This window comes from Suncus etruscus, chromosome X, assembly GCF_024139225.1.
Source record: "Suncus etruscus isolate mSunEtr1 chromosome X, mSunEtr1.pri.cur, whole genome shotgun sequence".
In the NCBI taxonomy this organism is placed as follows: Eukaryota; Metazoa; Chordata; class Mammalia; order Eulipotyphla; family Soricidae; genus Suncus; species Suncus etruscus.
Window position 1 is genome coordinate 55287394 of NC_064868.1, and position 24843 is coordinate 55312236.

Here is a 24843-nt window from a genome sequence, read left to right on the forward strand (position 1 = left end):
GAGAATAAAGTTTCATAACTCAACTGAAACCCTGAAATCATTCTTCCAGAGCAACCTAGATTATGAAGCTTGGTTTTGACTTCATCTCTGAAAGACATTATCCATACCTGTATTGAGAGGTACTGAGACAGGTCTTAGCAATAGTATGAAAATCCTGAGGGGTCCAAAGTCCACCTACGCTCCAATAAGTAAGGAAATACTATGACTTGGCTTTTTTGAAGTGACTGAGTGAGGCCATGTTAATGCCCACATAGGATGGGGGGTGTGGAGGTGCTCCATCTCAGGCATTCCTTGCCTGGGTGGGAGGTAGGAGAGGTGGGAAACATTCCCACTGAGCCACTTTCAGACTCTGTCCAAGGGGTAAGTAGCCAGCTCATCTGCAGCATTCCTTTAATCTGATATACTAATCTCAGCAGAAGGTGATCTCTCTGGTTTAATGCCAGTGCTGAGTGGTGAATTATTGGCCTTGGGGAGTCTAGTCAGAGTATGTGTCACCACTGTGAAGGTGCTTTATGTTTTCCTTTTTTAAAAAACTTTATTGATTGATTGGGTAGGTGGGTGGTTTTTGGGCCACACCCAGTGGCATTCAGGGGACACTCCTGGTTTCTGCACTCAGAAATCACTGCTGGCAAGCTGGGGGATCATATGGGATGCCAGGAATCAAACCAGGTCCCTCCTGGGTCAGCCGCATGCAAGGCCCTACCACTGTGCTCTCACTCTGGCTCCTGCTGGGGTTTTTTTTGGGGGGGTTTGCTTTTTGGGTCACACCCAGCAGCGCTCAGGGTGTGACTAGCTCTAAACTCAGAAATTGCCCCTGACAGGTTCGGAGGACCATATGGAATGCTGGGATTCGAACCACCATCCTTCTGCATACAAGGCAAATGCCCTATCTCCATGCTATCTCTCCAGCCCTGGCCCCTGCTTTTGTTTTCTGATGTGAAAGGTATTTCTCAAAGCTTGACCTGTACATCTCAAAATACACAACACATGAAAAAGGAACAGAGTATCCTAAAGCCTACTAAGAGTAGCAGCAAACTGCCTAATATACCACTCCTGTAAAGGATATGGTAAAATATCAGAAAAGGGTGGTAAAGGACATAAAAAGTGGCCAGAGTCCCTCATTTAAAAGCCAGGACACTACCATAGCCTTCATCCAAAAGGGAATTAAAGCCCTTATCCAATGGGGAACTATTTACCTAATTATCCACATGGTCCAGCCCATAATCATCTCACCCACTATTTTTGATTTCCCTGTTCAAGCACCAGATGAAGATAAATCCTCACACCCCAATCCCTAGGAAATTGGAAACAAAGCTGATGCAGGAAAGAATCCACACCAAGCTGAAGGGATGAAACTCTTCAGGAACTTCCACCACGAGTGAGCAGAAAGCAAACTGTGGAAATCTCTCTGAGCCACGGACTTTATTGGCAAGAGTAGGACCACCCCAAAGGGTGGAGAACAGGTTGGGGTAGATAGATTATCCAGAGGTTTTTCTTGCCAAGTTGGAACAAACACATTCAAAAAAAAAGCCATCCTGATTAGGATGAAAACTGGTTACTCCAGCACAGGTAGCCCAGTCATCCTGGTCAACAGGATCCTCAAATGAGACCACATGATAGTTCTTGATAAAGCTCTTGTCCCGAGTGTTGTGCCAAGCAAAGTTATCAAGTGACTTAAAGCCAAGATGACACTTCTCAATGTGAAAGAACTCAAATGCTGCTCCACCCATGGCAATCACCACTTTGCCAGGGTAAATAGCTGCCTGGATGGTCATTTTAAGGCATGGATGCCTCATTATTCTCCAGGATGGTGGGTGCAAAGCCAACCTCATCACCCACAGTGATGGCAACCTTCCCATACTTTGTCTTGATGACTCCCTTGAGGTGATGTACATGGTGTCCTTGAATAAACTGGCTCCCACAGGCAGAATCATGAATTCCTGTATGGCCAGCTTGTTTCCAGCATGTGAACTCACATTTATCACATTGAAGGCAGGAACTGGGAGGACCTGATCTGGTTCCCTGTCAGATCTGTAATGTGTCGATAGAACAATACTCCCTTCTCAGCTGCTCCAGCCTTGAATATAGCCAGGGACACACCAGGGATTACATTGGCCCCAAATTTGGACTTGATCTCAGTTTCATTCAGTTTATCACAAATTTGTCAACCTTTTCTTGATCCACAACACTTAGTTTCATAGGGCAGGACCTAGAGTCTTGTTGATGTGTTTCGCAGCCACAGCCATCTGGACTCTCCTCTCTCTCTCTCTCTCTCTCTCTCTCTCTCTCTCTCTCTCTCTCTCTCTCTCTCTTTCTCCCTCTCCCTCTCTCTCTCGTCATTAAACTGGGGTCAACCCTGTGCAAGGCAAACACCTTTCTGACCTTTTTGAATTCCTTTATGACTATCAAACATTTGTCCAAAGTGACCCCTCTATGGGATTGCACCCCACAGCTTAAGAAGGTATGTGCTAAATCTTCATTCATCTGCCAGGAAAGCAGATGGTGATTTGGGGAGGCAGCTTGTGAATTCTGTATGGCTCACTATAATTCTGAGATACCTGGCCCCTGATAAGCACCCAATAGATGCTGATCATTAAGTATAACAGAAGGATAAAGAACATTAGTGTCTGTTTCTTCACTTTTTCCTTGGTGTTCCTTGTTGAGACAAATTCAGATGTATGCTGTAGTGTAGATATATGCAAACATTTGAAACAGTTTTGACCTCGAGCTGGGAGATGACTCATAACAAATCGTGTTTGGGAGGACTGGAGTGATAGTACAGTGGGAAGAGTGCTCTCCATCTCTTAAATCCAGCGCTTCATAGAACCCTGTGGAAGTTCCACTGGCTTAGCTCCCTGAAATTTATCCTTTTTTTTTAAAGTATGGAACGCTTCACGAATTTGCGTGTCATCCTTGCGCAGGGGCCATGCTAATCTTCTCTGTATCGTTCCAATTTTAGTATATGTGCTGCCAAAGCGAGCACTGAAATTTATCCTTGACTATAAACAGGTTGACTTACTCCTTGGGGTTGCCCTTGGAATCCAGATTTCCAAAGCAAAATTTTTCTACATGACCATGACTGTGATGTCTTTTGGAGATGTTTAGAGTGAGCTTTGAGACTAGATAGCAGCTAGGACAATGTCCCCTACCATGATTTTAAAAGAGATCTGCAATATCTATAAACTAATATGGAAACTTCTTTCTATTGGTGATAGATAGAGACAATTCTACTATAATTGGTTACATTATTTACTGAAAACAAACTAGATTTCAATGAGAGGAAAGTGAAAATAAAGATGCAAATTTTCCCATTCAAATTCATGAATTCCTCCAAACTGTGCCTGTAGGCTAAACTATAAATCTGTAAACTCAAATCTAGAGTCCCGTGATAAATGAAAATACTTTATTTGGTCCCTCCAACTTTCCTAAACAGCATTTGTTTAGAAAATAGAAACAGGTTTTATTCTGGATATTACTGTTTGTTATGTGACCTCAACTCAATCAACTTGCCTCTCTGAGCTGAACAATGGAGGGTAGATCTTAACTCTATGTATTAGGCAATTCTCTTATATGCTGTCATTTAATCCTCACAATAACATTATCAGGAAAGTTCAAAATTACCTTTCGGGGCCAGAGTAATGGTCCCCAGAGCCTGCCAGGAGTAATTTCTGAGCAGAGAGCTAGGAATAACCCCTGAACGCCCTCCTTTCCAAAATTAAAAACCAACAAAACTACCATCACATTCCACAGATGGTTAAATTAAGGCTCCCAGCACTGTTGTCACATAATTTCTTGGATATAGCTAGGGCTGTTGCATCCTCTATGGATGTAATTAAGAACTACCTTGACTTTGATCAAGAGAAAAATGGAGAAAACTGGCATAGATATCCCATTGGGTGCAGGCTAGAGTCACAGGAAATTGAAGGAAGAGACCTTCAAGGCAATAGTTTACAAAACGGTCACTAAAGAATCCCAGGCTTCTAAGTGTCTTACTCCCAGGGGTCTCAACGTCACGGATTCTTAGTGACTCAAACCAAGCCTCATTTGAGGACTGGCAAAGAGCAATGCCTAGCCCTCTTCTGGCCAATTCCATCAAAGGTGGGCTTGGCTGGTAAACCAGAGACCTCTGAAGGGGAGGAATTTTCTGCAGCTAGGACCCACCCCCACCCCGGGGGGCGTAAAAATAGTGTTACCATCTTCAGCCAATCCTGGCTAGGCAGGATCCAATCCTCCAATGGGAACCCGGAGCAGCCCATAGCTACGGAGGTCTGCGACCCATCTTGCGCTACAGCCGGCTGGAGGAAGGCTTGCAGTTTGTTTTTGTGCGCGACATCCAGTTGCCCAGAGAATCTCCCGCAGCAGCGGAGGCGTGAACGACTGGAGGTGTCTGGTGAGAAGCTGTAAAGTCTAGGGCGGGGATACTGAGATAGAGACCATTTGGAACGGGTGCAGAGTGAGGCTTGGGCAGCGTTTTACTTGGGTCGCCTCTCAACCTTAAGTCTGTGGGTTCGGAGGATCCTGCAGGTAGCAAAGGATAGGCGAGGGCACCTGCAGCCCCCGCTGGCAATTGGGTTGGTGCCCTGCCTACAGCCCTTGCCCACATCCGCACCTCCTCCTCCCTTGGGAAGCGGTTCTGTGCTGGTCTGCCGTTCACGTGATCATCTCTGGGTGTCTGTCTCCATCTCTCCACATTCCCTGTCCCCTCTCTCTCTCCCTTGTAGTCTTTTTTTTTCTATGTCCCTCTCTCAGACATATGAGAAATCCCAGACCTAGAAGTTAAATCTGACCTTACCAAATGACACTAGCTGTGAAACCTTGAGCCATCTACTCCACATATATGGGGCCTCTGTTTTCTCATCTCTCAGATGGAATCAAACACTACGCATGAGACAATACATACATACACATGATTTTGTTTAGTGCATGACCCTAGAACAGCTTCAGCAACGACTGTCATGAATGAAATGTTAATTCTTGGTCTTGGGCTTTGATTCCTCTCTGACTGTCTCTGGTTCCTTCTTTTTCTTTTTTCTTTTCCCTTGTGTTTTGGTCCGAACCCAGCCTCACTTAGGCCTTACTTCTGGCTCTGCACTTAAGGATCACTCCTGGCACGCCAGTCGGATGCCTGCAAGAAAAATGCCCTACCTATTGTACTATCTCTCCAGCCCCATCTCATCTGTTAGTGTTTTTCTTTTACTTGTCTCTTTTTCTTCCATAAATAGGTTAGAGACACACTATTTATACCAACAGACTGACCTGGAGCTCCAGATTTTTCTGGGATAAAAACATGGAGAATGGCCTTAGACTGTTTCTGGTATCATTAAACAGAGATTCTTCTTTGTCTCCCAGCCTTCTGTGTTACTCTCTTTCTCTCTCACTCTCTCTCTCTCTCTTTCACACACACACACACACACACACACACACACACACACACACACACACACACACACCTCCCTTCAGGGTAGGGAGCAACTAAGATTAAAGCAGTGTATCAGGCATTTTACCCTGTATCCTGTTGGTCACCACAAATCAGATGTTTCCTAGTTACTCCAATATATCCCTGAGTGTACTCTTTTCTGTCCCCATCATAAAATTCTTTGATTAGACCTTCTAGAACTCACCTTTTATCATCAACAAAATATCCTCCATTCTCGCCCTTATTTCTGAATAATCCCTTCCTTTCCCCATCATGCTCTAGTGGTTCTCATACCTATTGGACCCAACATTATTTTTTATATTTTGAATGTCCCTCTCTCTTCTGAAATAATAGGTAATATGTGTGTATTTAAATATTTAATATAGTTAATATGTGTACATACATAATATCAAAAATTAACATGTTTTAGTCTGTCACATAGGTGAGAAGTAAAAGAAGAGTAATCAGTAATAAACCTATGCATTCAGTATGTAAAGAAAAGGATGCAACTTCATTAGCCAACATAATGCTATGATCTTACACATCTGTTACTTGTAACCCAGGGTTCTGACAGCTATACATGTATTGATGATGCCTCAGTGAGATATCCTAAGTGGTGAATAATTCTTCATAAAGTTCAAAACTGTTTTGTTTAGATAAAAGTACAGTATTCTTCCAACTTATATGGCTATATTTTTGGAAGTCAGTATATACAAAGATCCACCATAACCTAGCCTTGTCATCTACCACTGTTACCACTTGCTCACTCTGTTCCACTATCCCAGCCTTCTTTTGTTTCTTGAACTTATTTATCTTACTTCCACCTCAGTGTGCCTATATACCCCCTTTTACCTAGAATACTTTTTTCCCTGACTACAAAAAGTCAAAGAAAAAGTCATTCATGTATAAGGTGTGCCTTTACGCAAATGTCACTTTATTAATGAGACCTACCTCACCACCCTGTTTAAAATTACAGCTGTCCACTAGCACTTGCCCTTAATTTTTAATAGCATTTAATTTTTAAATAGTATTTATCACTTCATATGTAAATATTTTTGTTGTTGTTGTTTTGGACTCCACCAGGAGTTCTCAGAAATATTCCTAGTTTGAAGCTTGAAGGTCTCTCCTGGTGACACTCAGGGGACTGACAATGCAATGCCAGGGATTAAATCTGGGACTACTGTATGCAAAGTATGTGTCCCCACCCATGGTACTATCTTTCCAGCTCCCAATAATTTATATATGCATTGTGTTTAATGTTAATTGCCTGAGTCTCAACTTGATTGTAAGCTCCATAAGTTCATGGATATTTTTTAAACTTTGAGTCACACCTGGCAGTGCTCAGGGCTTCCTCCTGGCTCTTTGCTCAAGGATTACTCCTGACAGAGTTCTGGTTAACCATATGTAATAATAGGATTGAATCCAAATTCGCTGTATGAAAGGCAAGTGGCCTACCTGCTGTACTTATCTCTCCAACCCCCAACTCATAGATTTTTTTTGTTTTGGGGTTACACTGGCAGGGCTCATGGGTTACTCCTGGCTCTATGCTCAGAAATCACTCGTGGCAGACTCGGGGAACCATATGGGATGCCAGGATTCGGACCAACAACCTTCTGCATGCAAGGCAAACGCCTTACCTCCATGCTATTTCTCTGACCTCTCATAGATTTTAATAGGGCTATACCCAGTGGTATTGAGAAACCTGGAGCCACTCTCAGCAATACTTCAGTTCAGTGTTGCAGTACATAAGGGCCATATGGACTACATCAGCAGTGCTGGGGATCTAAATATGTGCTCTACCACTTGACATATCCCCCCAGTCTGAAGTGTTTGTACCCTGATATATTCTTATTATCTAAGACAGAACTGGACATAGTAGGCTCTCTCAATAAATGCTTGGTTAAATACGTGAATGAATGAAAGTAGTTTACATATTTGAATTTTCCTTCCTATATATTTTCTCTCCTTCCTCCTTAAATAACCTGGGATTGGTGTTGAAATGGTATATGCCTAAAACTCAGCTATCAAAACTTTGTAAATTATGATTGTTTAATAAAATTTATTTTTAAAAGTAAAATAGTTAAACAATATTTTGGAGGGGCTGGAGAGACAGCATAGCTGTAGGGCCTTTGCCTTACATGCTGACAACCCGGGACAGAACCCAATTAGATTCCTGGCATCCCATATGGTCCCCTGAGCCTGCCAAGAATGATTTTTGAGCTCAGAGCCAGGAGTAAACCCTGAGCACAGCTGGGTGTGCCCCAAAACAAAAAAAGAAATTTTGGAGCCAGAGTCATAGCAAAGTGGACCTTTGCAAGAGTAAATAGAGTTACTCCTCAGCCCCATACCGTCCCCTGAGCCCTACTAGGAGAGATCCCTGAGCATCACCTATTGTGTCCCAAAAAAGAATGAAAAAACATTTTAAGCAATTAAAATGTATAAAGAGAACACCAAAAATTCCATATATTCTTCACTCAGGTTCCTCAGATGTTAAGAAATCATATCATGGGTCCGGAGAGATAGCACAGCGGCGTTTGCCTTGCAAGCAGCCGTTCCAGGACCAAAGATGGTTGGTTCAACTCCCGGTGTCCCATATGGTCCCCTGTGCCTGCCAGACAGCCAGGAGTAACCCCTGAGCAACGCCGGGTGTGCCCCCCCAGAAAAAGAAATCATATCATGACAATTTAATTATTAAAATTAAAAACTTAACATTAGTATAGTACTAAAATTAGATAACAGTCAAATTTCATCAGTTTTCCCACCAATACAAATTTTCTTTTATATGACCTAATTTGAGGTTTCCACTTTGCATTTGTTTTTTGTTGGGGAGAGACCACACTCTGGGGTGTTCCTGGGTTATTTCTGCCTTTACACTCAGGAATGTCCCCTGGCAGACTTGGGGACTATATTGAATGCGAAGGATTGAACACATGCAAGACAAGTGCCCTGCCTGCTGTACTATCTCTCTGCAGCTCCCCACATTAAGTTTTACTGTTATGTCTCCTTAGGCTCTTTCAGTTCTTGGGCATTGTTTTTAGGCTTCATAACTTTGTCTCTTTTGAAGTGTCTTGGACAGTTATTTTATATAATTTGGACTTGCCTGGTGTTTCCTTGTTATCATAGTCAAGTTATATGGTTTTGGCAAGAATGACACAGAAGAGATATGTCTTTTGTACTTTATAGCAGGAGACACATGATGTCACTTTGTTCCACTATTGGTTTTGTCACTGACTATTTTTTAAGGTTCTCTACCTCTGTAGTCACTCCTTTGTTTGAAATTAATAAATAGTTTATGGAAATATACTTTAAGATTCTGTCTATATGAACCATATTATTTATTTTACCTTTGGGGGTCTTTATGGGACATATCATACAATGTTTAGTGGTTATTCTGACTCTGCACTGAAGAATTTGCCCCTGAAAAATATGTTCAGAGGACCATATGGGCTGTCCCATATGGTCCCCCAATCTAGGAGCGATTTCTGAGTGCATAGCCAGGAGTAGCCCCTGAGCATCACTTGGTGTGACCCAAAAACCCAAAATAAAAATTCACCGTATATGGGCCCAGAGAGATAGCACAGCGGCGTTTGCCTTGCAAGCAGCCGATCCAGGACCAAAGGTGATTGGTTCGAATCCCGGTGTCCCATATGGTCCCCCGTGCCTGCCAGGAGCTATTTCTGAGCAGACAGCCAGGAGTAACCCCTGAGCACCGCCGGGTGTGACCAAAATAAAAAATTCACCGTATATTATAAATATATATACTAAAGATATATTCTTTTTTGTTTGTTTTTGTTTTTGAGGGGGCCATACCTGGTGATGTTCAGGGGTTACTCCTGGCTATGCACTCAGAAATCGCTCCTGGTTTGAGGGACCTTATGGGAAGCCAGGGGATCGAACCAAAGTCAGTCCTGGGCCAGCTGTGTGCAAGGCAAATGCCATACCACTGCACTATCACTCCTGCAGAAGATATATATACTCGACATAAATATAAAAAAAAATCTTTATAACAGATTTTACCTTTAAATAAAAAAACCAAATATACAAAAAATATTTGTTTCAGGTGGTAAAAATAAACCTTTGTCATAACAATAATCTCCTATTTCCTAGTAGTGATAATCTTAACTCTCAAGGAACAACCCTCCAAACCCCAGCCAGTTGCTTGTTGTCCCTGATTTTATTAGATGTATTTGTTTTTTGGGGGGGTGTCACACCGGGCAGAGCTCAGGGGTTACTACTGGCTCTAGGCTCAGAAATCACTCCTGACACGTCCTTCTGCATGCAAGGCAAATGCCTTACCTCCATGCTATCTCTTCAGCCCCTTTGTTAGATTTAAAACAAAAAAAAACATGTATAGCAAAATATAAAAAGTAAAATATTACAGTTGCTTTAATTTATTCGTCTCACAAAGCAATCTCTGAAACCATTCACTTTGCTTAACTTCTAAGAAAAGAATGCTGTGGGAATTATGTGCATGCGAAATCATTTTTAGTAGTATTGTAAACCACAGAATCTTTTTTAAGTGTGTAATTTTTTAATCTTTATTTAAACACCTTTATTACAAATATGATTGTAGTTGGGTTTCAGTTGTGTAAAGAACACCCCACCTTCACCAGTACAATATTTCCACAACCAATGTCCCAAATCTCCCTCCTCCCCACCCCACCCCTGCCTGTACTCTAGACAGTTCCCTCATTCATTCACATGGTTATGATAGTTCTCAGTGTAGTTATTTCTCTAACTGCACTCACCACTCTTTGTGGTGAGCTTCATGAAGTGAGCTGGATCTTCCAGCACTCCTCTCTTTATCTCTGAGGATTTTTGCAAAAATGTCTTTTATTTTTCTTAAAACTCATAGATGAGTGAGACTATTTTGTGTCTATCTCTCTTCCTATAACTTATTTCACTCAGCTTAATAGATTCCCTGTACATCCATGTACAGGAAATTTTCATAACTTAATTTCTCCTGATGGCTGCATGATATTCCACTGTGTATATGTACCACAGTTTCTTTAGCCATTCATCTGTGGAAGGGTATCTTGGTTGTTTCCAGAATCTGGCTATTGTAAATAGTGCTGAATGAATATAGGTGTGAGGAAGGGATTTTTTGTATTGTATTTTTGTGTTCCTAGGGCATATCCCTAGGAGTGGTATAGCTGGATCGTATGAGAGTTCAATTTCCAGTTTTTGGAGGAATCTCTATATCGCTTTCCATAAATCTTGGACTAGACAGCATTCCCACCAGCAGTGAATAAGAGTTCCTTTCTCTCCATATGCCCACCAGCATTGTTTTTGCTCTTTGTGATGTGCGCCAAACTCTGTGATGTGAGATGCTACCTCATAGTTGATTTGATTTGCATCTCCCTGATGATTAGTGATGTGGAGCATTTTTTCATGTGCCTTTTGGCCATTTGTATTTCTTCTTTATCAAAGTGTCTGTTCATTTCTCCTCCCCATTTTTGATAGGATTAGATGTGTTTTTCTTGTAAAGTTCTGTCAGTGCCTTGTATATTTTGGAAATTAGCCCCTTATCTGATAGGTATTGGAAACCACAGAATCTTAATCAAGATATTTTTAAATAAATAAAACATTTTTGCATTTTTCAGCTGAATAAGTTCTGCTTTTATACTTTGAAAAAAGAAGAAAATTTATGTTCTATCTTCAGCACTACATTGTCCCCCAAGAACAGCTGGAGCAATAACCCCTGATCACAAAACTGGACGCACTACCAGGTATGGCCCCCAAACCCAAAAACCCTCCCCAAAATTACTGACTATAATAGTTACAGAAACTATAGTTTCCATAGTACATGACATAATAGTAATGGAAAGCCAAATAAAATATAGAGGAGCCAATATAACACATCTTATCTTCCAATCAATCCACTTTGTAATTATCCTAAAGATTATTCCAATTTAGTTTTGTTTGTTTTATTTTGGATCATACGTGGCTGTGCTCAGAATCTACTCCTGATGTGGTGCTCAGGACTCACTCCCTGTGATGTGCATGAACCATGCATTGACCCCAGGCTCTACCATGAAAAGCATGTGCTTCAGCTCTTTGAAATCTCTCTGCAGCACTCCAGTGTCTTAAGAAATTTAAAACAAGAGCCCAAGTGATAGCACACCGGTAGGGCAATTGCCTTGCACATGGCTGAACCAAGATGGACCTGGGTTTGATCCCCGGTATCCCATATGGTCCCCTGAGACAGGAACAACTTCTGAGTGCAAAGCAAGAAGTAACCCCTGAGCATCACCGGGTGTACCCCCCCCCAAAAAAAAAAGAAATTTGAAACAGGTTGCTTGCCTTGCAAACAAATAACTTGGGTTCACTTTCTAGTACTCTATATGGTCCCCTGAGCCCACCAGGAATGATCCCTGAGTTCAAAGCCCAGAGTACCACTAGATGTGGCTCCAAAACAAAATATTTAAAAAAAAGAAATTTAAAACAAAGCAACCTCTCTTCTCCCCCTTTATATTTTTGTTTTTGCACACACACGATATGTATGCAACTTTGAAAATAGCTGTGCAATATTATATATCACTGTTCAGGCATTTATATAACTATATTTATAGTCAAGCAGGATGAGGAAAGGGTCTGAAGAAAAATCAGGGAGTTGTAAAACAGGGTCCATCTTTCTTCACAAGCACACTTCTTATAAATGTTGATTTACTTATTGCCTTCTAAAGCCTCACTGTAAAAGTTGAAAATAGTACAGTTTAACTTACAGACAAAATTTGTTGCAACACATATATGTCAACTACTCAGTCAACATACTGCAAGCCTGACCATTTTACCCAATAGAAAAAGGAAACACTAAGACAATCTTTACTGTATAATTGTTTCATCAGGCAGTGCTCAGAAATAACATTGCTCAGGTAACATTGGTAACATTGCTCAGGGTGCTAGGGGAATCATGAAATGTCAGGGATCATAACTAAGACCCTCACATTCCAGTCTTTGAGCCGTGTCCCCAGAGCCATGTTTAACTTTTGAGGACCTAGCCATTATCAGATAGATAGTAAATGTTTTTTGTGTGTGTGTCAGAATTATGTAAGAATTCTTGTTTCTTTATAGCCTCACCAACACATTTTTTGCCTGTCTTTTGTTTTGTTTTGAGGCCACACCCAGCAATTACTCCTGGATCTGCACTCAGAAATTACTCCTGGCAGGCTCGGGGGCACCATATGGAATGCCAGGGATTGAACTCAGGGTAGCAGCATGCAAGGAAAATGCCCTACCCACTCTGCTATTGCTGATGCCCAATGGTCTATCTTTTTTGTAATAACCATCTTTGTTGGTATAAGATGCTTTAATATGGTTTTTATTTGTATTTCCCCTATAACTTTGACATTGAATATCTTTTATGTGTTTATTAGCTGTTTGTTTGTATATATTTTGAATAAATGTCTAATTAAATTATTTGGGGTGGAGGGTTAGGACTGCACCTCTTGGGGGCTACTCCTGGCTCTGTGCTCAGGACACCATGCAGTTTGAAACAGGTTCATTAACATGAAAAGTAAATGCCTTAGTTCTTCTCTCTGGTCCATTAGATAACCAAATTTGTAATAATTCTTACACTAGATTATTTATCATATTGCTAATGTGTAAGTCTTTTATATATTCTAGATGTAGGTGATTTAGGTGAAATCTTTTCTCTTAATTTTTTATTTAAAGCATTGGGATTTACAAAGTTACTCATAGTTGAGCTTTAGACATACAATATTCTAGCACAAATACCATTACCAGTGTCAAGTTACCCTTCACCAATGTTCCCAAAGTCCATCCTAGTGACCACTACCCGCTCCAGTCAACCATCATAACAGCCCCTATCCCCAGTATTTTTGATATGTGCCACCCTCACTGATATAAGATGATATCTCATTGTTGTCTTCGTTTGGATTTTCCTAATGACAAGTGATGATGAGCACTTTATTATGTGTCTGTTGGCCATCTGTTAGTTGTCCTCAGAGAGGTGTCTGTTCATCCCCCCATTTTTATGGGGATTTTGGGATTTTTCAGGATTAACCTTCGTCAATACTTTATCTGTATCTAATGTGTTTAGTTAAAATATTTTATCCCAGTTAGCTGTCTTTTAGTTTTCTCTCACTCAGATGTATTTTTTCATAAACTTTTCAGTTTTCTGTATTTCCATTTATTCAGATTTGATTCTATAGCCCTCACCATTGACATCATACTATTGAAGAATCCTTTGAATTCTAGGTCTTGGAGTTTTCTGCTTAAGCTTTCTTCATGGACTTTATGGACTCAGGTCTTATCTCACTGTCTTTAATCCACTTTGACTTGACTTTCGTGTAAGGTGTGAGATAGAAATCCAGCTTTCCTTTCTTACACATAGTTTTCCAATTGTCTCAGCACCATTTGTTGAAGAGACTGTATTTATTTCCTTTCATATTTTTCAGATCATTTGTCAAAAATATTTGACTATATACTTGGGTGTTGTCACTGTATATTCTATTCTGACCCATTAATTAGAAAATCTATCTTTGTTCCAGTATCATGCTGTTCTGATCACTGGCTTTGAAGTCTTTTCTTTTGTCACTTGAACTTTTCATGTTGTATTCAAAAACTATTTACTAGAAAAAGATCACAAAGTTTTTTTTTAATTTTTTATTATTTATTATAAGAACAAAGATACAAAGAAAGAAGACAAGGTAAAGCTACAGTGGGAAGACAATCACCCATAAACAAAATTCTCAGAAGAAATCCCCTTGCTGACACCTTAATTTTGAACTTTCAGCCAAAGAACATTAAGAAAAATAAAACAGGAGCCGGGAAGGTGGCGCTAGAGGTAAGGTGTCTGCCTTGCAAGCGCTAGTGTAGGACGGACTGCGGTTCGATCCCCTGGAGTCCTATATGGTCCCCCCAAGCCAGGGGAGATTTCTGAGCGCATAGCCAGGAGTAACCTCTGAGCGTCAAACTGGTGTGGCCCAAAAGCCAAAAAGAAAAAAAAAAAGAAAACAGAATTCCTGCACAATTACTTTGTCCCTCAAGTCCCCATATTGTAGTACATTAGAACATTTCCTAGCAGTACTACAAGGCAAAGCCACAAAGTTTATGTAACTCCCCTAACATTGAAGGCATAGTATTTTTTACAGTTCAATGCATATGCATATTAGTTTAAGTTAACCTCAAAAGTTTAAGTGGTTTTTTTTAAGGATTAGAGTCAAAGGAGCACAGTAAAAACAATGTTACAGTGGCAATTATTGTTTGCATAGGTCCACCAAAATATGGGGGACATGGAAAGGAAAGGCCTTGGGCTAAATACAAGGAGACCCTACCCCTGAAGTTTTCTGGCATAAGACCAACTCTAGGCTCCAGGCATACTAGGTTGTCCAATCCAAGTCATTGTAGTGTCAATGCACTTCCATTCTTCACATAGTCACTATTGTTGGTGTCAGATCTCTGCAGTCAAAGATCCTGGAATCTGCACATCCTATATCGAAGTCAGGATGATGTGGAACATCCTCTAGTTTCACCTCACAATTAGAGGGCAATGCAGACACATTCACAGATATACAGTTACAGAGTTGTTCATGATTGAGTTTCAGTCATATAATACAAATTTCCTTCACCAGCACACATTTTCCATCACTAATGTTTCCAGTTTCCCCCCAACCCCACTCCTCTCTTCTGCCTGATTCTAAGGCAGACACTTCATTCTCTTCCTTGCTTATACATGGATATAGATGAAGAGTATTGGGCTGACTGAAATTAGTCAAAGGAAGGGAGATAAACACAGAATTTGTGGAATATTAAAAAAGATAGTATGGTAATAATATCCAAAGACAATAGAGATAAGGACAATATTGCAAGCCACAGTATATAAATAATTTTTCTATTTTATTACATTGCTGAACTTATTTAATGGGAGAAATAATTTTTAATAATTTTTATTGAGACCAACATGAATTAAAAGTTTCTCACAATTATATTTAAGGTGCATAGTGACAGTAAATTAGGCCAATTCCCAACACCAGTGTTGACCTCCCTCCGTCATTGTTCCTAGCATGCATCCCATACCTCTACCCGTAGCTCACTGGACTTTTAGAGTAACAGGTCCCTTTTGTGTATAGCTTATTGTACTTTGGGTCTCTTGAATTTGTTGTTGTTTACTTTGGGCTGGGTACTTAAGTTTGAACACTTTTTATTTCCACTCAGTGCTTCTGAGACAGCTTAGCCCTTGGTTATCATCCACTTTATTTTTCTCAATTTGTAGGAAAACATAGAAATATGAGGCAAGATAATTCATGTCCTATGGTTCTGATTTTTTAAAAGCAGGTGTGATTCTCTGTGTAGAAACTATAAATATAAATTAAATTAAAGAAAAAAGAAACAAAAAGAAAAAAGGGAGGGCTGATGTGGCAAGGTGATTATTTTGTTTGTTTTGCATAGGCACAGTAAATGTTGGGGGAATTAGAAAGGAAATTCCTTGGGCCAAATAACTTTTGTTGGATTCCTCAGAATGTCCTATAGAAAGGGGCTGGAGAGATAGCACAGTGGAAGGGTGTTTGTTAATGTTTCTCTGTTGGAGAGGATTTTCAGTGAGGTTTTCACTTCTTCTATGAAGTTTTTCAGTCCCATTATTTCAGTTTGGATTTTCTTGTTTCTTCTTTCATATTTTCTTGGTTCTTATTTGTGGTTTGTTCAGCTTGGTCTATCCTTTCTTTGAGTTCTATGAACATCCTCCATATTTCTTCTCTAAACTTCTTACCTGAGAGACTAAATAAGTGATAGGTATTTTTGGGTCATCATCACAGAAGACATCAGAGATAACATCACATATTTGGTCATGAACACTGATGCTGTGATCACAGAAGTGCCATCTTCATTCTCTTTGCATGGTATTGGCCTACATTGTTTCCCCGTTGTCATGCTTATTTTCTACATGTTGTGCTGGGGTTCGTTGGCTAAAACATGTGCATTAATTGTATTTTACGTGTTCTATGTGCTCTTTCAATTATTGCTTGTCCTTGTGGGTTGTATGGTGTTCTCATTATGTGCTTTATCTGCCACTCATTACAAAAGGCTTGGAATGTTTTGCTAATATATGCTAGTTCATTGTCTGTCTTGAGAGTATTAACATTACATAAGTCAATCAATAGTTGCCATTAGCCAATTTTTGTTAGAACAAAAGCAGGAGAGTTCCAGTCAGAAAATGATGTTTCTGTTTCCAATTTTAACTGTTCCTTTACTAAATTTGTAAGCTCCCATAGTTTTATTTCATTAAGGGGCTACTGACTTGTCTATACAGGGTAGTTAGATTTATGTGGTGGGCACTATAACTCAGTGACCCAATTAGAAAATCTTGGTCCTCCAGATTATGAGCTAAAGGAGTGGTAGGTAGGTTTATCAGAGGAAGGGCAAATTCAGTACACCTTTGATTATATATACTTTGTCCCCATAGATGCAGGGGCATGGGAGCCACATAAGGTTGGAAACATAACTATATTTTCTTCAGTGATAATGGCTTTTAGTTGTCTAGTGCTCTGTTGGTTGAGGAAGAAGGCATATTAGCTATTCCTTGCAAATCATAAGTAATATCTTGTAGGGCCTAACTATGAGGCCAGTGTCATGTGGATATGATGGCGAGATCTTCATCTGTATCTTCCTTTCTAATCATCCCCCTGAATTTCTTGTCATTAATTTCTAGGGGAATTACCAGGTGAACATTTTATTACAAGATATATATTAGTGCCATCAGAGGGTCTGTAGAAGCCACGAGGGGTTTGGTGCTGCCAAATCCTTCAATCCCTAAGTGATTGGAGTGGCCTGACATTAAAAATGGGAGGAGTAGGAGTTGTGCTATTCCCTCACTATTTTTAAAAGTCCATATTGTAGGTTGATTAGGCTGATTCTACTCAAGAGTAGACTTCGTGTACCTGGTGGTATCAATCCCGTTATGCATGAGAATAGTTTGTATGGATATTATGCTAGAGTCATGGTTATATCATTTGGGCAAGGTATGTTTAGGGCAGCACTTCCAGTGGTGGTAGGCTGTAAGAGCTTACAGGTTGGGATATAGGACTGCATGAGTTGTCCCACGTTTTGTGGGGTCTGGGGAAGGCCCCCTGCCCAGTTTTCTGGCATTTGCTAAAAATTAGCAGGGCAATCTTTTGCCCAATGATTCCCTCAATTATATCATGGGCAAGGTCCAGGTAGTTGTCTCCAGAGGGTGGGAGTAGGGAAGGCCCTACATTCCCTCCTATCGTGCCTCCTACATAGGCAGATCAGCAATCTCCTGCCCAATGATTGCCTCTATTGCATTTAGGACAAAGTCCAAGTGGTGGCCTTGAGGATGCATGGGTTGGGTGGTGCTCTAAATTTTCTCCATTGTTATCATGGTCTCTGAGCTTGTTTCTGGACTGAATAAGCCTCAAGCTCTCTCTCTCTCTCTCGCTCTCTCTCTCTCTCTTTCTCTCTCTCTCAAAACCCCTGGGAAGCAGCAGGCTTCAGACTTCAGGAGGGAATACAAAGACATTTGTTTTGTACTTCTCTCTTCTCTCCTCTCTCTCTCCCTTTCTACAACAGGGCAATGTTAAAGTGTCCAACTAGCATTGTGTTGCTATTGATGTCTTTCTTTAAATCTGTCAGCAATTTTTAAAATAATTTTTATTGTGACCAAAGTGAATTACGAATCTTTCACAGTAATATTTAATGTACTCAGTGATAATGAATCAGGGCCATTCCCACCACCAGTGTTGTCCTCTCTCCACCCCTGTTCCCAGCATGCATCACATATCCCTCTCATTTGCCCTCAGACTGCTAGTGTAACTGGTCCCCACAGTGTATAACTTGTTGTAGATTGAGTATCAATACTGTTGTCATTGACTTAGAGTTTGGTGTTTTAGTCTTATCATTTTTTTATTTTCACTCAATCTTCATACAACTGTTTGGTCCTGGTACCATCCATTTTACCCCTCAATTTATGAGGTAGAACAAGATGATTCAAGTTATGCAGTTCTGTTGGGGAAAAAAAGAAAAAAAACTGGAAGAAGTCCGTTTGGAGGTTATAAATATCAATTTAAAAGAAGAAAAACATAACAAAAAACAAAACAAAAAACTCAGAAACTACAAAAAGCACAACAGTTACAACAAAACAAATGATAACCATGATAAAAAAAAGAACAAAAAAGAAAAAAGAAGGAGGACTGGTGTGGCAAGGTTTTGTGCTTTTTTGTTGCATAGGCACATAGTATTGGGAAAATTAGAAAGGGGATTCCCTTGGCCTAAGAGATACAGGTTTTCTCTGCCTTTGAAGCATACTGTCATGGGAACAAATACAGGCTCTGTACATGCTCATTTTCACACCCTGATGTCTTTTTTTTGTGCTATGAAACTTTCTGCTCAGTTGTGGATGATAAAATCAGGCCTCTGTAACTAGAGATCTTGATATTTTCACAGGTTATAGGACTAAGTTTAGGATAGAGTCTTTCTTTATGGTTCTAGAGGTTCAGTTCCATCACTGTTAATGTAATCAGTCTTCTGTAATTAGTGGTCTTGGTTATTACACAGATCCTAGGACGAAGCCTAGGACAGAGCCTTTCCTTATGGTTCCAGAAGTTTTGCTCTGTCGCAGCTGTCAAAATCAGACTTCTGGAATTAGTAATCTTGGTTTTTATACAAATCCTAGGCCAAAGTCTAGGCTAGGATCTTTCTTATTGGTCTCAGGATAAGTTCTGCCCAGTTATGATTGTCAAAGTCTTCTGTAGTTAGCAATCTTGGTTTTTGCACAGATCAAAGGGCAACATGTCTTCTGATTTCATCTTATGAAATGAGATAGGACAACCTGCTCTTAGATCAAGTTGTTGCTGTTTCCTCATTGTCAGGATGTCATATCAAAACTGGCACAAATTGGTGCCAGAGCAGTATTAGGAATTTCCCAGGGGGGAGTTTTGTTCCTGGTGCTGTTGCAGGGAACTGTGTCAGTTCTATGTCTGGGATTCTGTCAGAAATCTTTTAAAATATTTTGTTGGCCCCTCATTGAGTGCATATATGTTCATGAGTGTGATTTCTTCCTGGTGCATATATCCCTTGATTATTAAGCAATGTCCCATTGTAAATGTTCCCACTATAGATGAATGTGGATATTTTTAAGTTTATTCTAATTTTTCTTAGTTCCCATAACATTATAGTTCCCAGAACATTTAGATTGCTTTGATCAAATTTCTTTTATTTTGACTCCTGACTCTGGTCCTTCTGGAACTCCTGTTGTGTGTATGTTTATATAGTTGTGTCCATTGAAGTTTGTGAAGTTATATTGCTTTTCCTCCACCCTTTTTCTTTATGACTTTCAGAGTGGTCTATCATCAGTGTTATTCTTTCTCATTTTTGCTATATCAGATTTTTATTGAATTCCTCTAAGTGATCTTTTAATTTACATTATAATTTCTAACTCCAGATATTTCTTTAATTAAAAAAAGTTGTTGCTTCTTTATTGACACCCTGTTTGATGACATACTGTTCTCATACATTTAGACCTCTGAAAAATCTTTATGAGTTATAGAGTCTTCCTTTGTGGGCTACTTCCCACTGTATATGTATCATAAATTTTGTTCAAAACCTAGATGTTTTATAAACTTTATTCTTTTTTTTGTTTTTTCGAGCCACACCCATTTGATGCTCAGGAGTTACTCCTGGCTAAGTGCTCAGAAATTGCCCCTGGCTTGGGGGGACCATATGGGACACCGGGGATCGAACCGTGGTCCTTCCTTGGCTAGTGCTTGCAAGGCAGACACCTTACCTCTAGCGCCACCTTGCCGGTTCCTATAAACTTTATTCTAACAAGTATTAAACTTCTATCTTTGAGATTTTGCTGTTCTGGGGTGTGTGTTTTGATATTGTTATTTTTTATTTTGTTATTAGTTTTTATAACTTTTCTGTACTATTTTATGTAGATTCTAGATTCCCTTCATTTTATTGCTTCTTGGTTCTCTGCTAGAATTTTTGGGAGGCCACACTTAGAGGCACTCACGGGTTACTCCTGGCTCTGAGCTCAAAAATGGCTCCTGGCTTGGGGGGACCATATGGGGTGCCAGGGATCAAATCCGTGTTTGTCTTGTGTCAGCCACATGCAAGGCAAAAGCCCTACTGCTCTGCTCCACTCCAGATCCACTGCTAGATTTTTTTAGTTTTAGTTTTGTTTCTTGAGTTTTGTTGTTGCTTTTTTGGAGCCAAACCTGGAGGTACTCAAGACTAAATTCTAGGTGGCTCTATGCTCAGGTATTACTCATAGCATTAATAATATTTATGTATAATATTGGCTCTAGATTAAAGAAACTTTTGTCTCTAGATTGGATGCATTAATCTCCAAATGAATGATTTTGTGCCTTGCCACCAAAAATAGAATCATTTGATTTTAAGGGAGTCCTGTTATTACATTTTTTGAGAAATCTCCATCAGTTTTCCATAGAAACTGAACCAGATGGTATTCCCATCAGCTGTGCATGAGAGTTCTGTCCTTTCTATATTGACATCTGTATCAGCTGTAAAAAATGACAGCATTGTTTTTTCTGATATCTATACCTTTACTTTTTTTTTAACTTATAGCTAGAACACTCCAGTACAGTGTTGAATAGAAAATAGAGTAGTGGGCATCCCTTTCATGTTAGATATTTAAAAAAACCCAACTAACTTTTGCCTACTAAAATTATGTTTAAAATCCGGGATATAGCTTAGTGGTAGAGTACATTCTTTTCATATATTGGAAATTAATTTGATGGGGCCGGAGCAGTAGTGCAGTGGTAGGGCACTTGCCTTACACGCAGCTGACTCAGGATGGACCTCAGTTTGATCCCCACCATCCCAATTGGTCCCCCAAACAAGGAGCGATTTCTGAGCATATAGTCAGGAGTAACCCCTGAGCATCACCATGTGTGCCCCCACCCCCAAAAAAGAAATTTGATCCTTGGGAAACCACACATATTGTTGTAGTTTTTACAGGTTTTAAAAATCAAATTACAGGGTGACTTTGGTGCAATGGGTAGCAAGACTGCCTTGAATGCTGCTGACCCGACACAGACGCGGTTCGAATCCCGACCTCTCACATGGTCCCTGGAGCCTGCCAGGAGCTACTCTGGCTGCAAAAATCAAATTAAGCAAATTTTATTCATTTCTCTCTTCTAGAAAGGATTTTTTTTTGCTTTTGAGCCTCATCCCGCTATGCATAAGAGGTTATTCATGGCTATGCACTCAGTAACTGCTACTGGCAGCGCTTAGGGAATCATATGTAGTGCCAGGGATTGAACCCAAGTTGGCCACATGCAAGACAAACACCCTATCCTCAATTATCACTGAAGAACCCCATTTTTATTGAGCCACTATGATTTTCAAAATTATTCATAGTTGAGTTTTAGGCATACAATATTCCTACCCCACTCTAATTACTAGTGTCAATATACTAAGAATTTTTTGTTTATATATATTTTTACTAATTGCCTTTTATGTTTCTTAAAATTATTATATTCTCACCCTCATATAATAATCTTACAATGTAATAAAAGGCATTAATAGATTGTCCTCATGTTAGACTGTCTTTGCATTAAAAATATTGATTCCCCAGATTTATCTCAGCATTATTTACAACTAAGATATGGTGAAAAACCAAGAGATCATCACTGAATTAATGGATAAAAGTGTGTAATATATACATATATTAATTAATCATTTGCAACACAAATGGATCTTGTGGGTATTAATTTGAAGAGAGAAAGGTAAGTACTATATGATTTGTCTTATGTATGGGATCTAAGAGAAATAACCAAAAAAGCAAGCTTTTCTTAAAGAGAACCTTTTCAACTTTTGCATTTCTTACATAACCACAACACTGTCATGATCATTTCCCTGTATATGTTAAGATTAAGTTTATTAATATTTTGCTTATGGGTTTTGTGTTTGTGTCGATGAATAGTTTTCTTTTTTCTAATTTTTATTATAACACTGTGATTTACCAAATTGTTCATGGCACTAAATGTTGAAACACTAATAGCCCCACCAAGTGTGACCCTTCCCTTCACCATCAGCATAACCTGCCACTATGTAGGTATAAACACATTTACTTCATATTTCTTGATACAACACAAATGCAAATATAAGTGCAAAATTATATAAACATGGGTCAATCAGATAATGTTGCTAAAGTCTAAAGATTTACTGGACTATGATTGGTACTAGTTGAGCCTTATCTGTTACTGTTTAACCTTGATGAGCTTGGTAGCACTATGTAACTTTCCCATGTTTCTTGTGATACTAGTGAAATGACACTGCTATAAAATACTGAGGTGTTGTGTGGCCCCATGTGGCCACCTGGTTCAGGATTTAAGATCTGAAACAAATTTAGTGACTCTGAAGTTTGATAAAGTTAAGTTGCTGAGCTAGACCACTTCTAGGGGTTTAGGGGTAGCATTCAGCTGATATAGTTCATGCAAAAAAGAGAATCTGCTATCACTCCTTTTTGAGAATGCCACATTGGTATCAACAAGAACCATACTACCTGAGAACTATCAGCACCTATTTTCTTTTGGAGCATGGCAGAGGAGCTGGGCTGTTTTTTATTTTTTTTATTTATTTATTTATTGCTGAGAAGATGACGTGGTGGGCCTAGTTTTTCTTTCTTATATAGTTTATATTTACTTAAGCATCAATTTATGCTGTTATCATAAAATGGTACAGAATGTGCTTTTTTTTACAATATTCCAGAAAATACTATATAACTTTGGAATGATATCTTACATAGAATTCTCCTATAAAATTGTCTAGATCCATGTGGCTAGAGTGATAGATCATACAGCATGTAGGGTGCCTGCCTTGCAGGAGAGCATTGCCAGGAGTAAGTCCTGAGTGCAAGGACAGGAGTAATTCCTGAGCACTAGTGGGTGTGCCCCCTAAACAAAACAAAACAAAAATTCTTGTGATAGATCTTCTAATTACTGAAGTTTGACTGTGACAACTGGGATTGAAAAGAAATTTTACTGGGACCATGAAGGAAGACTTAGATTTTGGGGGTTGACAACTTAGTATGCCTGAATTTTGTAGTTGGTCTTATGGCAGGATGCTTCATGTGTAGGGACATTTTGTTTTTAGGTCAAGGGTTTATTCTTTCTATTTTCCCAATTTTGCTTTGCCTATGCAAAAAAACAGTCACCCTTTCTTATGTATTTAGATAGGATCTCCCCTTTTTTTCTTAGAACCTTAGGATATAAATTATTTACTTTACCTCATATTTTTTTATTTTTTCCATAAAATTAAGAGGGATGGGAAAGAAAGGATGAGGCTCAATGGCCAAGTGGTTTCAGGGGCATTGGTGGAGATAAAATGGACAGAACTAAATATCCAAGCCAAAGTCAACAACAATGGAATCTAGAGACCCAAACTCTAACAATCTAAACTTTAAATGGGCCTGTTATACTGGCAGGACAGAGGGAATATGGTGGTGGTATAGGATACACTCTGGGAAAATTGGTGAAGGGAGGTCAACACTGTTGGTGGGATTGACCCTGATTCATTGTATGTCTAGAATCCAACTCTGAAGGGTTTTGTAAACCACAATTTTTCTTTCTTTCTTTCTTTCTCTCTCTTTCTCTCTCTCTCTCTCTTTCTTTCTTTCTTTCTTTCTTTCTTTCTCTCTCTTTCTCTCTCTCTCTTTCTTTCTTTCTTTTTTTCTTTCTTTCTTTCTTTCTTTCTTTCTTTCTTTCTTTCTTTCTTTTTTTCTTTCTTTCTTTCTTTCAGCCACACCTGTTTGATGCTCATGGGTACTCCTGGCTAAGCACTCAGAAATTGCCCCTGGTTTGGGGGGACCATATGGGACATCGGGGGATCGAACCTTGGTCCTTCTTTGGCTAGCGCTTGTAAGGCAGATGCCTTACCTCTAGCGCCACCTCTCTGGTCCCGTAAACCACAATTTTAATAAAATTTAAAAGATTCTTGTTATAATGTGATTAGATTTCAAATTAAACTATTTTATAATAATTATTTCAAAATAATGATGGAGCTATTATTTGCAGAATATGCATCATTAGAATCATCGCCCTGCAGCTGACGTGGACACCGATAAAAGAGGTCTTCAGCTACAAACAGATAGAAGTACCTGATATTCATGAAGGTGGAATTTCAGGGCTTCTACCTGGAGTGACATCCTCTAGAAGCCCCTCTTGACTTCTCTGCATCCACTTCCATCTTTGCAGATCACAGCTTGGACTGTACCTGTTCTGTCTTAGAACTGGAACACAGACTCCTCCATCAGCTCCACAGGTTTCTTGTCCTCACTGAGCAGAAGACTACAGAAACTGATTACTGAAGTGGGAATACATTCTTGGCCCTTGTAATTATATGAGTGCTAGATGTTATTCATGTGTTCTCCACTGGTAGAAGCTGGCTTATCATCTCATTTCACTAAGGGCTGCCCTCTAATG

General features: G+C 39.6%; 1 long non-coding RNA gene, 1 other non-coding gene and 1 pseudogene across 2 annotated transcripts; 1 reads left to right on the plus strand and 2 right to left on the minus strand.

Moving 5' to 3' along the window:
- Positions 1 to 1478: 1478 nt before the first annotated feature.
- On the minus strand, positions 1479 to 2246 carry LOC125998856 (beta-enolase-like; annotated as a pseudogene).
- A 630-nt stretch (positions 2247 to 2876) lies between these two features.
- On the minus strand, positions 2877 to 2983 carry LOC126000132 (U6 spliceosomal RNA). Its single transcript, XR_007492497.1, has one exon. It is a non-coding gene; the product is annotated as a U6 spliceosomal RNA (small nuclear RNA).
- A 1323-nt stretch (positions 2984 to 4306) lies between these two features.
- LOC125999340 (uncharacterized) lies at positions 4307 to 24841 on the plus strand. Its single transcript, XR_007492100.1, has 3 exons — positions 4307 to 4400; positions 11029 to 11145; positions 24436 to 24841. It is a non-coding gene; the product is annotated as an uncharacterized LOC125999340 (long non-coding RNA).
- Positions 24842 to 24843: the final 2 nt, after the last annotated feature.